Below are 18,350 nucleotides of genomic sequence, written 5' to 3' on the forward strand. Positions count from 1 at the left end.
TTTTCTATACTCATTAGACAGAAGGTCGGGTCTGAACCATGGTGGCTCAGCTAAGATACTGTTGCTGAGAACTCTTGGCTGAGGTTCCCTTAGACAAGATCCTCACACAAATGGCCTTCAAATCACCATATAACCCTGGACCCAATGAGCCCCAGATAAAAGGAACTGTTGATACTTCCTCATTAAGGACATGACAGTCATCACTCTGAGAGCCTGGGAAATACCACCTGTGAATATTCCCTAAAGTTTTAAAATGGGAAGTAGGAAATACTCAGGCACACCTTTCCAAACTCCATGGACAGATGACATCCTGAAGGATGATGAGCCATGTCCCCCCATCCAATCCACTCCAGGATGAAGATCTAATTACCACTGTTAAATCCTACTACAAACATTTTTCACATTTGCTGATTTGCTTTTATTTCCATTAACATTTCTCACCCCAGATTTCCTTGCCTCATGCCTAATGATGCAACAGTCTCTTAGCTGCTTTCCTCATTTCCAGCATTTATCACCTCTACCTCAATCTGCACAAAGCAGCCAGACCAGGCTCTTGAATATTGTATTCATCTTATCCCAACTTAGTTGACGAACTGATTATAAGTTGATTGCTTAGACAACCCATCTGTTAAAGAAGAGGCATCAAAGAAGAGGCATCAAATTTGACAAAGCAATACTCTGCTGTATTAGCCCTTATATATCCCTCTTTTAATACCATACATATTTTAGTAAATATTTCCATATCTTTACCAATACAGATTTCCATAAAAACTGAGCCAGTATTTCACAGTTACAGCTGCATGGCATGGGGTTAGCATGGTGGGTTCTGGTGTTGGGCAGAGCTGAGTTAGGGTTCTGGCCCTACCAACCTGGGCAAATTCAATATATCTCAATGAGTCTCCATCTCCCTAAGTATAAAATGGGCATGCATGCATGCTTTAATCATCTCCAATTCTGTGGCATCCTATGGACTGTAGCCCACCGGGTTCCTCAGTCTATGGGATTTTCAGGCAAAAGTACTGGAGTGAGTTGTCACGCCCTCCTCCAGGGGATCTTCCCAACCCAGGGATTGAAACTGTGTCTCCTGCCTCTCCTGCCTCTCCTGCATTGTAGGCATATTCTCTACTGCTGAGTCACCAGAGAAGCCCATAAGATATGCATCGTGAGGGTATATTCCTCACAGGATTGTTGTGCTGATAAGAGATAGTTTGGAGAGAGTGCTGGGCACAGTTTGTGGCACACGACAAGTGTTCAGTAAGTGCTGGCTATCAGCGTATCATGATTATACAGCACTGTGGTTTAGTGGTTACGAGTTCAGGCATAGGGGTCATAAACACATGGTTTGGGCACATGAAAACTGTGAGTCAAGGTCTCTAAAAATTTCACCCTGTCTTCTTTCCATGTGAAAATATTTTCTTGGTAAAACTATTGAAACCGCTAACTTCTCCATCCCGGACACTCTTGAACTGTGGTCCAACAATGGTCAGAATAAAGATATACGAAAGAAAAGGCAAACATTGCCCAGAAGAGTGTTGTTTTCAACCTCTCTGATCAACAAATATTTATTGAGTCTCTATTATGCAGCCAGCCTAAAGATGAATGGCATGGTTCTGCGCTCAGAGAACTCATGTTCTAGTTCAAATCAGAGAACATTTTGTTGGGTCTTGGTGATATGATTGCCCCCATTGTATAGCAGCTACTCCATGCCCGGCTCTGTGCTAAGCCCTCTGCACACAGTATTCATTGGTCCTCTGGGTTATCCTTTGAGAGCAACAATATTTCTCTAATTTTTCATGAAGAAATTGAGGCTTAAAGAGACTGGATGTCTTGTCCAAGGTCACACAGCAGGTGGCCAGGATCTAGCTGACGTAACCATCTAGGTGCTCCCTGCGGGACTTGTGTCTCCTGCTTGCCCAAGCATCGCCAATACTCCCTTTTTATCATAGAGCAACTGAGAAACAGACAGCAGCAGCTTTCAAGTGGAAAATTTACCTAATTGGCAAAATCTGGAATACTGTGAATGCCCATCAACAAAAGAATGATTAAATAAATTATGGTGTATACAATCAATAAAAGAATAATTGAATAAATTACGGTATATCCAAACCATATCATGCAGCCATTAAAACTCAAACAGATATGTATTAACCTAGATGGACGTTCATGGTATTTTTTTAAGTTTTTTTTTTTTTTAAAGAATCCCTTAAAAAAATGTTGAATGAAAAAAAAATGAGCCCAAGGGGAATAAGACAGAGCTGGACACACTGAATTTAACCTGAGTCTGTACCTAATTTTCTTTAGACCTAATTTTCTTTGATTTACCTGCAAACCAAAATACTTTTTTAGTAGAAACTGTACCCCATGAAACAGACATGAAGAAACATAGGAAAGTGGTTATGAGCACAGGCTTTGCAATCAGACAAATGCAGGTTCATATTTCATCTCTACAACTTACTACCTGTGACCTTGGGCACATTACTTATCTCTAAACTTCAGCTGCCTCAACCAAAAATGATGCTAATAATATCCCACTTTCTAGGACTATTGTCCTGACTGAATGAGATAATGCAAAGAAAGTGCTGAACACAGTAGCTGGCACATAGCAAGTGCTCAATAAGTGGTGGCTCTTACTTTAACTATCATCTAATTGCCTTCAAAATCAGCCTTTGCTAAAAACAGAAATCCTTCTGCAGATTGACATTTAAAAGGCCACCACCACAAAGAATATGCTAAGGTTTCCAGGAAGGTACTTGTGAAAGCGTGGGCCGATGAATAAATGACATTTGATTTTCTATTCCAACATCTTTCCATTTCAACTTCTTCTGATTAGGCAGCTACGTGCCACTCTCTAGCTGCTCAGCTTTCCTCCCACATTTTCAAACCAGAATGATTTCAAATGTGCAGCATGGCCCCCAAAACTTCCTGTTTGCCATGATCACAGATCATCCACAGGTCTTTGGGGTATAAGGCCCTGAAGCAGGTGAGGTTAATTAGCTCTATGGATCAGCCCAGTTATTTCATGCTTCAGTTGCAAAAAGAAAGAAAAAAGAAAAATGAGGGCAAGAGAATGAGAAAGGACAGATGAACCAGTCTCCTGGTTCACCGTCTGGAGTGCTGCTGTAGATTCTAGAGCAACTGTAGGAAGGAAGGAGAAGATTTTAAATTTGGAAAGAGATTCTTAAATTTCTGGACACCCCCAGCTGCCTTGTAAACCAGAGTAAATAAAGACAAGCTTATCAATAGTAAAAAATGCCACTGCCCAAGTTTAATTAAATTCAGCTTCAGAGTATGTATACTCAGCTCTGTAGTATTTATATACTGATAGACAAAGAGGCGTCGTTGCCAATACCATGTAGGTCATAGCACCCACTTCACTTCCAGTTTCCCTACAGCAATCTATGGAGTACCGGATGCTTTAAAACTATTTAAAGGGAGGTGCTAGTATTAGATTATGACTTACTCAAGAAAGAAAGGAAGAACAATAGTAGTGATGGTGGTGGTAGTGGTGGTATTAACAGCTCACATTTATTGAGCACTGACCAGGTGCCAGGCACTATGCTAAATGATTTACCCAACAATTCGTGGAATAGATACTATCACGTGAAATAGACTAGAAGAGGTTAGGTAATCACTCTTACGCAGTGATGACCCACAGTTTAGACATAGGCAGTCACTCTTCTGAGCGCAAGCTCTTACGCTACGTCATCTTCCATTTAGGTGTCTACAGTCCTTAGTACCTCCAGTGTCTGGTATTTGATTTTTTTCTGCCATTTGAAGTTTCCATTGCTTCTTCTAATTTTTCTAAGCAAAGAGTAACCTAGAGCGTTTCATTCTAATGCTTCTCACCTATATATTTAATTTTTTTCATTTCCTAAAAGAAATTATGGCCATTTGAGCTGAGTGTCATAATACATATTTTTCAGAGCATGCATTCATCTTCTACTTTCTTGAACAAGATTTTGTTTCTAGCATATAAGATAGAAAAACAGCATTAAAAAGGCAGGAAAACTATCAATCTTCTCATGGAAACAAGACACCCCAATCACACTGAAGAGTTTAGAGTTCTTTGATGTCCTGGCTTCACTAGAAAATTTTTGAGGAAGTACATTTTGAGGATCACAAGTATGTCTGAAACAACTTATCAGCTTTTCTAGATCTGATGTGTAACCGGGTGATTTCTATTTCTTCTACCACGTTATACATCATGCAGTATGCAGAGTGCAAACCCTTTATTTGGATTCATTGTGTTTTCTTTCTGCCAGATCTTTATTTTCAGCTAGACTGCAAGCCCCTTGTGAGCTGAGCCACATCTTACAAGGCCATGTACACCCAGCCCTCCCAAAGAATCTTATATATATAGCCAGCACTCAAAAGAAGTTTAAGTCCAAGATCACTTATCTTTTAAGCAAACCCCAAACCTCTGAAAAGTCGACCCTCTAGACTGCATCACTTCCTCCAATATTTCTCCATCCCAGGGGAGCCTTCATGTGAACAATAAATTGATTTCCTTCCACAGCAACCCAAAGGCCCGATGGCTCTGGAATTACCATCCAGATATAAACCCATCTGTGCTAAAGGTGCTGACTTCTTTAAAAAGCTAAGAAAGTTAAGACCTCAAGAAGCAATTTTAAATGATAATATCTGGCCTGCCAATTTAAAGATCATGCAATTTTATAAGGAAGTGCAATAGCACTTTTTAAACTGAATTGTGTCATACATTCAAAGTGCTTAAAAATATTTATTGAATGAATGTCTTCTTCCAAAAAAATTAAACTTTACACCTCATCCTACTTTACAATCGAATCTCACACTAAAAGCTGGAGATAGGTTTATGATAAAAAGGCATTTTAAATTCTATACAAATCATTTTAATCAAGGACAAATTCTACTTTGAGAACATACTAGTTATACTAGACAATTTAAACATGACAAAGCCATGGCAGTATACTTTATTGCCTTTAGATGGAACACAAAAGGTTAAAGGTCACAGCAGTTTTCAGGTTCGTGAGAGGGATCTGAACACCAGTGTCTGAGTCAGAGGGAGGCCCAATGAGCACGGCTGCCAGCCAAAGAGCTCCACATTCGTCTGCTCTCTAGAGCAAGATTCTGTGTGAGATTCAATCTAATGAAAGGAAAAGCACCTAAAAGTGCAGAGATATTAAATAGAAAATAAAATAACATCCTTAGGCTTCTTTCACACTCCATTTCCCCAATTTCATTCAGCAGAATTATCTGTCATTCTTTCTAGGCTGATTATCAATTGTGAGTTAGCCCATTTCAGAAGCTACTGGTTTTCATTAGTGAACAGTGGATTTAGGGACAGAGCATAAGCGGAGACTCAAGTAAGGTAATTAACAAGCAAATGGGGAAGATTTACTGGAACCTACACTCAGTAGGATTCATACCGGGGATAGACGTTATAAATGTACAGAATGTGGCAAGGCCTTTATTAAGGGATCTAGTCTTAATGGCAACCCTCTCCAGTAATCTTGCCTGGAAAATCCCATGGACGGAGGAGCCTGGTAGGCTGCAGTCCATGGGGTCACTAAGAGTCAGGCACAACTGAGCGACTTCACTTTCATTTTTCACTTTCATGCATTGGAGAAGGAAATGGCAATCCACTCCAGTGTTCTTGCCTGGAGAATCCCAGGGACAGAGGAGCTTAGTGGGCTGCCGTCTATGGGGTCGCACAGCGTAGGACACAACTGAAGCGACTTAGCAGCACACTCAGTAGGAGGGGCTACTACTGCTGATTTGTTGTTGTTTAGTGGCTAAGTCTTTTGCAACCCCATGGACTGTAGCCCACCAGGCTCCTCTGTCCATAGGATTGCCCAGCATAGCTAAAGACACTTGAAAATACTTTGAGCTAAATCAGGTGCTACCTAAATCAGTGCTTTTCAAACCTGACTGTGGTTCAGAATTGCCCATGGGGCTTGCTGAAAACATAGATGCCTAAATTCCACCTAGATTTACTAAATCAGAATCCCCAAGAGTGGGGAGGGACCCAAGCAATATTTCACTAATACCTCCAAATTATTCTCATGCATACACAGCCTTCAGAACCACTCTTAAAAGCCACATCAGTGTCACAATGTAAATCCTTGGCAACATAAAATGAATTTCTTTAAATTAAGAAATATGTAGGCACCTTGACTGGTGATAATAAAACCACACTCATGTCTGTGTGTGTGTGTTAGTCACTTAGTTGTGTCCAACTCTTTGTGATCCCATGGACTGTAGCCCGACAGGCCTCTCTGTCCATGGGATTCTCCAGGCAAGAACACTGGAGTGGATTGCCATTTCCTTCTCTACCTTCATGTAACATAGGTATTAAAATACTTCCCAACATCCCAGACAATTAATTGTCACTTCTTAAAATTAGAGATTTAAACTATATGCTCCAAAATCTTCTTTATAAACTCAACATTATAATGCAGAGTCTCCCGTAATAGTTCTAAACTTGCAGATACGAAAATTTCCTCTCTCACTCATAATAACTAGCTGCTTTTGACAACTGTCAAATTTTCTCACTGCTAAGACTTGGAGATTCATCAAAACCAATTGCCAGACAGACATCTGGTTTTGTAAATTTCTTTAGAAATATAATCAGTAGCCCTGGATATGGACAGGATATTCAAAGCATTGTGAATGCCTCAGATTACTCTAATTTTAACTTTTGTGGGTGAGGTATTTTTTTCTCATTCTTGTGAAATCACTATTCAGAGTGTCCTGTTTATAACTTACACAGCACTTGTTCAAGTTTCCTGAAGACTGGAAAAAAATAATCCCAAGCAATTTTGTTTTCAGAACTTTATGAAACACTCCAAACCATTCCACTGGAGATATCTACAGTCATCCTATGAACCCATAATAAATACCAGAAAGAGATATTTTTAAATCTTACTTACAAAAACACAGACCCAGTTCTAACCTATAAACATGTATCCTCCAAATTCTAATTTTTTTATTTGTCTTTTATTTTTGGTTGATACAATTTAAACTCATGGAAGCAATAGAATGCCACTTACGATACCACTTTAATATACAACAATCCGGCTGAAAAACAGCTTGTTCAGGAACCTTCTTTTCTTTCCATCGCTACTCTTTGCACCCATAATGGTCATCTCTTGCCGCCTCTGAGTTTCAGTGTCTTTTTGTTATAATTAGGGAATATTCCAAATAGTTGCCCTTCTCTAACATGAAAATTGTCTTTAAAAATTACTGCAATTTCAAACAGTGAATGGATTTGCAATGTATACAACAATGGCTGTTTCAAAGAAATAGATTTGAAGAGAGAGAGGGAAGACTATTACCTTTTTTCTTTCCCTTTTTAAATTACAAAGGTAATTTAACACTTGTTATAACAAGTGAAATGTACATGAAGTAGAAATATATTTTTAAACTATTTTAAAGTACCTTAATTTTTACCTTTAAAATTAGATAGTTTCAATTTTGCCAAGTTTTTACGTTATAAGTACCTGTATTTTTCCACACTAGTTAAATAAGTTAGATTCAGGGACCCTTTATAGCTTTTCTTAATTATATCTTACCATGTGTGTTTTACCATAAAATTATTTTTACTTCTTTAATTCTATTTTTACCCTATATCATTATACTTTGTTTTTTCCTTTTCCTTTACAGGAGTTCTCATGGAAATAAAGACAACTGACTTTTATTTTATTTTCCTTATATTATTATTTTACTGACATTTATAAATATATAAATATATTTATAAATATATAAAATATATATAGTGCCTTTTGCTTTTTTTTCTATTATTGTGGTAAGTACACTTAATATGAGATCTACCCTCTTAACAATGTTCTAAGTATACAGTACAGTATTGTCAACTATAGACACAATGCAATGTTATACAGAAAATCTCTTGAACTTAATTATTTTGCATAACTGAAACATCATACCTACTGAATAGCAACACTCCATTTCTGTCTCCCCTCTATCGCCTTTTGCTTTTGTCTTTGCTTTCTTTCTACCCTTTCAGTTTCCAATTATTGCTCTGGCATACATAGATATGAACTTCCCTGGTGGCTCAGTGGTAAAGAATCCACCTGCCAATGCAAGAAATCCAGGTTCAATCCCTGGGGTGGGAAGATCCCCTGGAGAAGGAAACGACAACCCACTCCAGTATTCTTCCCTAGGAAATCCCATGGACAGAGGAGCCTGGCAGTCTATAGTCCATGGGATCACAAAGAGTCAGACACAGCTTAGTGACTAAACAATAACAAACATAGATATCCTTTCCTGCCATACAGATCAAGCCCTTAGCATAGACACACACAGCTTCCTAGTTAGGAATGAGTCTTTCAACAGGGACTGCAAACTCATTCAGGGAGCAGGAGGCAATAAAGGTGGTGAGACAAGAGTATAAGACATGAAGGAGCAATGGGGACTATAGCAAACTACACTGGAAAGTCACTTAAATGCAGTTGTATTTAAGTTTATAACAACGGAACAGAATACCTCCAGGGACTGGATTCAGCTTTACAGGGCCAGTTTGCACCCTTGGCAAGATTGCATTTCCCACCTTGTTTTATCTCCCTCCAAACAGGAAGTTCAATTGGTCCTTTCTTATTGGCATCAATACAAAAGTACTATAGAATAGATAAAATAAAAGAGCAGATAATTCAAAATCCGCATACACATGTTCTCAATGTGAACTTCTCTTCCTGCAAATTTTATCATTTAACTATAATTTATTCAAGTTAACCCTGCATTAAGAATAGTTTGTATTCCTCCCAAGACCAAACAATTCAGTGGTATAAGGGAGGAGGTCGATGAAACTGACACAGGTAATGAAATCAACACTGGAATGTAGTCAGCATCACAGGACAAAAACAGTGTAATGCAAAATTCAGTACATCTTTAAAGCTAGACATTCACAGGCAGATCGTGGCAATAACTATGGGACAGTCATTGAATTTAGCCTTTGGAGATGACTGAACCTGGTGAAATAAAAGCCAACTCTCGTCTCTCCCCTACCATTTTGTCAGTGTCAAGAAGAATGATTTTTTTTCACAAAAACAGCCTTTGAAATTCTATCCAATGAAAATTCTGCTGACTGCTTACCAAAAATGGAAACAACACAAGAGGAAGATAATTGTCATTTTCTCCTATCACAAAAGAGAAACTTCTAACAAATTGAATAGGGGAGAAAAATCAAAAAACCGGCATGAGACAGCTTTGCCATTCATCAGAATGATGAAGGGTGAGTCAGTCCCTAAAGCTACAGCAGCTTATTTAATTGTAGCTAAGCACACCAGTACCCAGCTTAACACCTGTTTCCTTCTTAGAGCATCAGAATACTATTCTCTGATCCACTTGAGCCTAGAAATAGTAACTGCTCTAAGAGCAGAGGAAAATCAAACCTTAGAAGGTGTAAATCTAGCATCTCTATAGCATTTTGTGGTTTCAAAGTTGTGGATGACCATTTGCATGATTCTTTCTTACAAAAGCAGGGAAGTTTTCTCTGCAAAGGGAGAGAAAAAGTCATTGGCAAGGTCACAGAGAAAATTAGCAGAATGAGAATCCAAACTTATAGCCCCTTCCAGACCATTATCTCATCCACAGAGGGCTTCTACCTCATTTACCACCATTTCCCCCTTAACTACTGATTGGCTGCTGAGGGCTTTGAGAATCCTTTGAAGAATCCCAAGATCTGTGCTGCACACACCGTCTTTCCATAGAATCCCACTGAAGGATGTGCGTCAGTGCACAGAGAACTGATTGTACTCCAAGAACCTAGGCCATCTGCTAGGATATTGGAAACTAAAAAAAAAAGTCAGGATGTTCTGCAAAGAGAGGTTCCCCTGTGCTAAGAGTAAATGATGCCCAGTATGCCTGCCTTATGGTATTTTCAACCAGACTTATCAGTATATGTCACCATGGTGACCAGGGTTAATGTATTTGCATCCATAATTTTCCATGGAAGTATGCTCCAATTAAGCCCATCCTAAAAAAGAAACAGAAAACAATTTGGTAATTTGACCAATTTTGAGATGCATCCTAGCAGGGTCATGATATATACCAGGGAAGTCCAATGCTTCACAAACATTTCCAAGACATGGGGTGCTGACATAATCAATCTTTCTGTCATGCTCTCAAAAAAGCTTTGATTCTGCATCAGTTCAGCTTCTTGTGAAGTTTTAATACAGAAAGGCTTCACTTTTTAAATGAGCTCCTCCATCTTCATCCAAGCCCAAAGACATCAATGACAGTATTTTTTAATCCAGGATTTCAGGAAACTCAGTGAACACTTATCTCTCCTTTTAAAGGAAGGGAATCTGTAGTCAATTTACTAATAGATGGACAATGCAGAAGAAAGTTCAGAATTGAAAATAATTCTAAACACAGAAACCCAAGGCTCGTTGTAGAACAAAATTATACTCTTCTCTATATTCTATTTTCTTCAGATTTCCAGCCTTGGGATGTGTGCCTGTGTCTGTGTGTCTATAAGTGTGTTTCTGAGTATGTTTTGCTTCATATGAAAATGCTGACTGATAATACCCCAGTACAGTAAGACAGAGCCTATCCAATCTATAAAGTAAGCAGCACAATACAGAAGTCATAAAATTCTATTTTATATCCTCACTTTGTCTACTCCTCCCGCCCCCACTAGCATTCTACCATCAAAAAGAGAATCTGATCGATCGGTTCATGACAGTAGACAGTGATTTAATTTCTGACACATGGCAATAAGGTAGACTTCATCAGCAGTCTTTGATCCATGAAAGATTGCCTTATGATCTCCCACTCCACAAACCTCATTTAAATTGAATGCTATCACAGAGCAGCTTACCAATTAAATCAAGATGTCTTAATATTATAGAAAAGAGATTCTTAAATGCAATAACAGCATTTCTCAGCTGTGTTTACAGCCTTGGACATTGCTATTTAAATATCCCCAAGGATATAAATTCTAGGAAGAATTCCACTTTGCACAATTTCAGCTCACTGGCTTTAAATGCACATCTCTCTCAGGACCAGTAGTAGCATTCAGGAATCTGAGCCTAGTCCCCAGTTCAAAAAATTATGAAAAGAGACAGTGCTTAAGGAAACTAGGTCAGATGTATTAGAAATTATCATTTATACATTTTCCAGACTAGTTAAATAATACATACATACCTTTTCAAACATACATATGAAATAGCTCCCATTTGACAACCACATGCAAGGACTTGGCACACATATTATCCTAGTTATTCCTACAAAAACTTTGAGAGGATTGCTTGTTTCATATCAGTGTTAAATACCAAGGTGCAGAGAAGTTGGGCAGATGACTTCAAATGAGACCTATAAGCCTGGATTCCGATCCCAGTGTCCACATAACTGCCTCACTACAATGCCACCCATTCATTAAACCAGCTCTATGGGACTGTGTGCCACAGTTACAGAAGCTGCTGGATCAAGTGCAGAACCAGATGAGCCACTCCAGGCTTGGCCCCTAGCCCTGCATGACCAATTTAGCATCACTAAATTTCTCCCACTGGTTTTCCTGGGTTTTGTCATGCATGTGTACTAAGTCCCTTCAGTCCTATCTAACTCTTGGCAACCCTATGGACTGTAGCCAGTCAGCTCCTCTGTTCATGGGATTCTTCAGGCAAGAATACTGGAGTGGGTTGCCATGCCCTCCTCCAGGGGATGTTCCTGACCCAGGGATCAAACCCATGTCTTTTAAGCCCTCCTGCATTGGCAGGCAGGTTCTTTACCACTAGTACCACCTGGGAAGCTGGGTTTTCTTACACTTATATAATAACTCTTCCTACCATCCAAAAGACCCAAACAAAGCTGATTAATACATGAAAAAATATACTGTGGACTAATTCAAAATTTGGACATGTTTGCCTTTAGGTGGGTGAGGAGTAATCATATTTGAGCTGGCAAACTCATTCATGAGAACCTTTACCTAACATCTTTTCTGAGTGAGGCACTTTGCTAGATGCTGTAGCAAGGTAGTCTATGCTTTTCCAGGAGCTGATAGGTTTGTAAGTGGAGTATGGGGACTCAAAAAGATTGAGAGAGAAAGGAAAGCAAAGGATTAAAGAATGCACTGGTCAAAGTCAGAGAGAGGGACTGAGACAAGAGAGAAACTTGTGACCAATGACAGAAGTATGACAAGAACTGTAACAGAAGCCAATGCAAGATGACATGAGTGTCAAGGAAGGCTTTCCAGGGTTATTTTGGGTCTTGGAACTTAAAGGTGAGTAAGAGTTCATGGGGTTCTCTGGAATAAAGAATCTGACCACCAATGCAAGATTCAGTCCCCTGGTGGGGAAGATCCCCTGGAGAAGGAGATGGCAGCCCACTCCAGTACTCTTGTCTGGAAAAATCAGTGGACAGAAGAGCATGGCGTGCTACACTCCTTAACAGCTAAACAAAAACAAAGAGTTCATAGAGCAGAAAAGCAAGAGAAAGTTTACTCCAGGCAGAGGAGAGTGGACAAACGCATGGATGTACAGCAGCCCACAGTGTGATTGGATAACAGAGAGGAATTTAGAGCTATGTGAGAACAATGTGATTTAGAAAGGGAGGTAGAGGCAAGAATTAACAGGTCTACATAAGCTATTTAACAAAGAGTTGAGACGTTAGGCTGTGGGAGTCACTGGAGATGCAAACAAAGCATTGGCAGAATAGAGTTCAGGGTTTTGAAAAGTAATTTTGGTAGAAATGTAGACAAATGATTAGAGAATGTATTAGTGAAGAGTAGCTTTATACTGTAAATTCAGGAACGAGATAATCAAAACCCGAACTAAGACAATAGGGTTGGAAAGGAAGAAACAATAATAGACTATAACTAGGGATGTTGAGGGGCTTCACAGGTGGTGCAGTGGTAAAGAATCTGCTTGTTAATACAGGAGACACAAGAGACTCGGGTTTGATCCCCGGGTAGGGAAGATCTCCTGGAGTAGGAAATGGCAACCTGCTCAGTATTCTTGCCTGGGAAATCCCCTGGACAGAGGAGCCTGACGGACTATAGTCCAGGGGGTCACAAAGAGTCATCAGACACAACTGAACTGACTTAGCATGCACCGGGACACTGGGGTAAAAATAGTAGAATTTGGTAATTTACAAGGTAGGTGATTTTGCTATAATCAAAAGAGTAGAGTAGATGGGTGAACGTAGAAGGAGTGAGAAAGAAGGGAGAAGAGAAGTTCAATTTTAGATGTTTGAAACTTGTTCTGCCAAGACTTCCAGGTAAAGATCTGTGATAGACAAGTGGAAATTCAGAATGGAGCCCAGAAGAATGGTCAAGGCTGTAAACACCAATTTGGAATTCATCAAGTTTGGCAACAGGTAGATTACATGGAGAGTTCATCATGCAGAACGCTGGCTGGATGAATCACAAGCTAAAATCAAGATTGCTGGGAGAAATGTCAACAACCTTGGATATGCAGATGATACCACTCTAATAGCAGAAAGTAAATAGGAAATAAAGAGCCTAATGATGAGAGTGAAAGAGGAGAGTGAAAAAGCTGGCTTGAAATTCAACATTCAATAAACTAAGATCATGGCATCCAGTCCCATCACTTCATGGCAGATAGAAGAGGAAAAGGTAGAAGCAGTGACAGATTTTATTTTCTTGGGTTCCAAAATCATTGCAGATGGTGACTGCAACCATGAAATTAAAAGATGCTTGCTATTTTAATTGCTCATCAGAGGATGAACCTGGATAGTGTATTAAAAAGCAGAGACATCACTTTGCCAACTAAGTCAGTATAGTCAAAGCTATAGTTTTTCCAGTAGACATATACAGATGTGAGAGTTGGACCATAAAGAAGGCTGACAGCCAAAGAATTGATGCTTTTGAGTTGTGGTGCTAAAGAAGACTCTTGAGAATCCCTTGGACTGCAGGGAGATCAAACCAGTCAATCCTAAAGGAAATCAACCCTGAATACTCATTGGAAGGGCTAATGCTGAAGCTAAAGCTCCAATACTTTGGCACCTGATGCGAAGAGCCCACTCACTGGAAAAGACCCAGATGCTGGGAAAGACTGAATGCAAAAGGAGAACGGGTGGCAGAAAACAAGATGGTCAGACAGCATCATCAACTCAAAGGATGTGAATTTGAGCAAACTCTGAGAGACAGCAGAGTCCAAAGGAACTTGGTGTGCTGCAGTCCACAGGGTTGCAAAGAGTTCAGCTTGACTGAGCAACTCAGTAACAACAACAGGTTATTGGTGACTTTCCTTGTTCTCTGAGAAAAGAAATTTGTGTACAGTGTTGACTGAGGCCAGAATACACAAAGCTGAGAGAATGGAAAGTATCTTACATTATTAGTGAATTCCTTCTCACCATTTCATGTGTGTATTTTCTATTCCTTCCAATGAGTAGAAGCCCTTTAGGGCAGACATCATGACACACCTTCCTTGCATGCCTCATGGCCATGTTACAGGTACTAATAAGCATTTGCTGAATTAAGGAAGAGTGGCGGAGAGAGAGTAGTTAGAGAAGACGATCTTTTTTCCAGACAGTCCTTGGAAGTGAACTTGGAAGCTTCTGAGATTGCACACAACAGCTCTTTCTCTTTCACCTCTGCAATGTGATTCAGGTTTTCTCCTGGCTGAAGGCCTCTGCTTATTTTCCATGGATTAACGCTTCCAAGTGAGCAAGAATTGACTTGCCAAATAGTCTAATTCATTTGGCTGGTGCGTCTCACTTAAAAAGCCATTAACAAGCCAGACTGGAGAGGTGAGGAATGCCCAATTAAGGCAATTGCTTCAGTGTCCAAATGCCTAGCAGCTGTGCCCTCCTCGCACCGCTGACCTGCTATGACAATAAGATTTTAACAATTCTTTGATAGCACAGCCAAAACTTTGTCTGGAAGCCAGTGAGGCCTGACAAGGGCAGGTTGGAAATTATAAACTAGACTATCTTCTTCATTATGCCTCTGTTTTTAAACCCTGAAACTTTTATGAATTAAGTCATGATTCCTTAGACGTGACACTCAAAGCACAAGCAAGAAGAGTAAATAGATTAAGTGGGCTTCATCAAAATTAAAATTTTGTGTTTCAAGGAATACCATCAAGAAAATGAAAAGATGATCCACAGAATCGGAGAAAATACTTGCAAATCATACATCTGATAAGGGACTTGTATGCAGAATATATAAAGCATTCTTACAATTCAACAATAAGAAGATAACTTAATTTTTTAAATGGGCAAGGCATTCAAAAATTGTTTTCTCCAAAGAACACATAACAAATGGCTACTAAACACTCAAAAAGTAATCAACATTACTAATCACCAGAGAAATGCAATTCAAAAATCACAAGATTTCTTCACCTTCACTAGGATGGCTAAAATCAGAAAGACAGAAAATAACAAGAGATAGCAAGGATGTAAAAAAATTCTACCCCTCTTACATTTCTGGTAGGATTGCAAAATGATACAGCCACTTTTTAAAACAGTTTGGTGGTTAAACACATGGTTACCTCATGATCAGCACTCCCCTCATAAGTATATACCCAAGAGAATTAAAAACATGTTCACACAAAAGCCTATACAAAAATGTTTATAGCAACACTATTCATAATAGCCCGAAAGTGAATACACTTGATGAATGGATAAACAATAGGTGGTAATTCAGAGAAGGCAATAATATTTGGCAATAAAAACAATCAAGTATTGACACAAGTTTAAATATACATGAACCCCAAAAAGATTATGCTAGGAAGCCAGTCACAGGAAGCCACATACTGTATGATTCCATTTACAGATAAAAACAGAGATTTTAGGGAGTATTTATTAGTACTGCTAAAACATACTTGTTTGGGGTGGTCAAAGAAATGAAGAAATTAGGAAATGATTGTACAATTCTTTGAGAATACTAAAAGCCATTGAATTGTATACTTTAAAAGGATAAATTTTATAGTAAGTGAATTACGTCTCAATAAAGTGAAAAAGTGAAAGTTGCACAGTTGTGTCCGACTCTTTGTGACTTCATGAACTGTACAGCTCGCCAGGCTCCTCTGTCCATGGAATTCTCCAGGCAAGAATACTGAAGCCGTTCCCTTCTCCAGAGGATCTTCCCAAGCCAAGGTTCAAACCCAGGTCTCCCGAATTGCAGGCAGATTTTTTACTGTCTGAGTCATCTGGGAAGCCCAAGAATACTGGAATGGGTAGTCTATCCCTTCCTCAGGGAATCTTCCTGATCCAGGACTTAAACCGGGGTCTCCTGCATTACAGGTGGATTCTTTACCAGCAGAGCTACTAGGGAAGCTCTATATCACAAAAAGTAAATACATCACTATTATTTTAAAAAGGAAGAAAGAAAACTTATGAACATGTACATCATATAGATGGTCCAAATTATGGATCATCAACCAAAATCAAGGAAAAATAAAACATTTCTGGGCTTAGAATAATAGCCATTTAGTTCCACACCCTTCTTTTAAAAATTGAGGTGGTGATTTGATTAAAGAAAAGCATTAGCTAAGCATGGGGCTTTAAATAGGGATTGCTAGACTTGAAACCCATTTCCCTAATTCCAAGGAAGCTAATTGCTCTCAGTTTCCTTCGATTAGATCCAGAGAGAGGTTAGCTGTTATAACTATACTTAGGGAGATGATGACATTAAAAAAAAAGCTGTAAAGGAGAACAAAAGCAGTCTCAGCTTTGATAATGCAAATACATTTTAGAAGCATTTTTAAAAGAAGAAACAAAAGACTGTTTTCCTTAATGAGAAAATTCAAAGTCAGTCACTGATGAGCATGTAAGCTGCTTTTGGGTAAAACAAAAAGATAGGAGAACAACAGCTGCCATTTGATGAACAACTTTTACACACCAGGCACTGTACATATACAATCTCCAACCCCAATAACAGCCCAGCAAGATGAGAACCATCCTCTTCATTTAATGAAAACTTGCTTTCCATTTCCCACTACTCAGGTCCCATGTTCAGAAATACTAGAGGATATTTGAGTATGCTAAATATATATCTGATAACTTTAATCTTCAGAGCAGCACTGTCCAATACTGTGAGTTGTATCTATAATCTTAAATTTTCTAGTGAAAGTGGGCTTCCACATTCAAAAAAGAGAATTCATTTCAATAATGCATTTTATTTAACCCTGTCCATCACCAACTCCCGGAATTCACCCAAACCCATGTCCATCGAGTAGGTAATGCCATCCAGCCATCTCATCCTCTGTTGTCCCCTTCTCCTCCTGCCCCCAATCCCTCCCAGCATCAGAGTCTTTTCCAATGAGTCAACTCTTCACATGAGGTGGCCAAAGTATTGGAGTTTCAGCTTTAGCATCAGTCCTTCCAAAGAACACCCAGGACTGATCTTCTTTAGAATGGATTGGTTGGATCTCCTTGCAGTCCGGGAGTTGGTGATGGACAGGCAGGCTTGGTATGCTGCAATTCATGGGGTCACAAACAGTCAGATACGACTGAGCGACTGAACTGAACTTAATATATCTAAAATATCATCACTTCAATGAGCAATCAACAAATAAAATCTTTGAGTCACGGACCTTCATTTTTCAAAATTTCTGTACCAAGCCTGTAAAACCCAGCATATGTTTTATACTTACAAATTATCTCAATTCAGACTAGCTGCATTTCAAGTATTCAATATCAACTCATGGCTAGTGGCTACCTTTTTGAATGATAATGTTCAATTTGTGTTGCTATTCAGTCACTAAGTAATGTCTAAATCATTGCAACCCCCTGGACTGTAGCCTGCCAGGCTCCTCTGTCCATGGGATTTCTCAGGCAAGAATGTTGGAATGGGTTGCCATTTTCTTCTCCAGGGGATCTTCTCAACCCAGGGATCGAACCTGTGTCTCCTACACTGGCAGATGGCTTCTTTACCTCAGTCATCAGGAAATGATCTATAAATTTAAAATTTATGACATGCATATTCTTAATTAATATTCACAGTAACCGTGTGACATATTTTGCAGGTAAATAATCCGAGACCCAAAAAGTTAAATGGTCTACCAAAGTAATATAAACTATCATCACATTTTTTTTTTTTTTACAAGAAGAAGGGTTGAATAAGCAAATAAAAAGATCACATAGCTGTTAGGTGCAAATCAAGTCTCAAACTCAGTTCTACTTTTAGGTCAGTGCTCTTTCAAAAGTGCTTTACAATGTGTCATTTTCCAGCTTTGTCACTTAAACTTGGGAGATTGAATTTTAAAAATATTATCAAGTTAAGCTAAATGGCCAGAACAAAAATGTTTCAATTCTTTCTTTCTCTGTGTGTGAGTGTGTGTGTGTCAGTGGTGGTGGTAGAGAGTTTACTCTGATCAGTAGTTATTCAGGGACTCAAATTGAGGGCAACTTAGCTTCCAAGGTCACTCTGGCCTTCCAAGGTCACGCAC

The 18,350-nt window shown here is 39.1% G+C and overlaps 1 protein-coding gene across 10 annotated transcripts in view; it reads right to left on the reverse strand.

The window, feature by feature from the left end:
• Positions 1–18,350, reverse strand: part of ST6GALNAC3 (ST6 N-acetylgalactosaminide alpha-2,6-sialyltransferase 3) — a 626,405-nt gene that overhangs the window by 428,619 nt on the left and 179,436 nt on the right. The gene's annotated exons all lie outside the window — the stretch shown is intronic.

Source organism: Bos indicus, chromosome 3 (genome assembly GCF_029378745.1).
Source record: "Bos indicus isolate NIAB-ARS_2022 breed Sahiwal x Tharparkar chromosome 3, NIAB-ARS_B.indTharparkar_mat_pri_1.0, whole genome shotgun sequence".
In the NCBI taxonomy this organism is placed as follows: Eukaryota; Metazoa; Chordata; class Mammalia; order Artiodactyla; family Bovidae; genus Bos; species Bos indicus.